Below are 542 nucleotides of genomic sequence, written 5' to 3'. Positions count from 1 at the left end.
TGCGGGTCCGGGAAGCGGCAGGGCTGTGGCAGCTGCCTAGACCCGTGCGTGCGGGGCCCGGTCTCTCAGCCAGCTCAGCAGGGAGCCTGGCCCGCTTTCTGCTCCTAACCTGCTTGCCAACCATGGCCAGGCCTGTGGCAGCCTCGCTTGTCCTGAGTGTGGGGTCCTGGGGGAGGAGACAGGCAGGGTCCCCCAGTTCAGGGGCCTAGGGGCCACATCGGGCAGGAACACCAGGGGCCTCATGGAAGAGGAGGGGCTTAAACGGAGTCTTGGGCGGACCCGAGCGGAAAGAGCATTCTATGTCGTTCTGAGCGCAAGAAGGGAGAGCCGGCACCAGGGGCTGCCAGGCCACTGAGCGGAGCGCAGGAGAGCGGGAGGGGTGGTCTGGCTGGGCACTGCGGCCTGACCCTGCAGCGGCCACGGCTGACCCTGCAATGACCTGGCCTGACCCTGCAGTGGCCACAGGCTGACCCTGCAATGACCTGGCCTGACCCTGCAGTGGCCACAGGCTGACCCTGCAGTGGCCCGGCCTGACCCTGCAG

The sequence above is a fragment of the Myotis davidii genome, unplaced genomic scaffold, assembly GCF_000327345.1.
Source record: "Myotis davidii unplaced genomic scaffold, ASM32734v1 scaffold1494, whole genome shotgun sequence".
NCBI lineage: Eukaryota > Metazoa > Chordata > Mammalia > Chiroptera > Vespertilionidae > Myotis > Myotis davidii.
The sequence above is the reverse complement of the archived record's forward strand: the minus strand, read 5'-3'. Positions refer to the sequence as shown.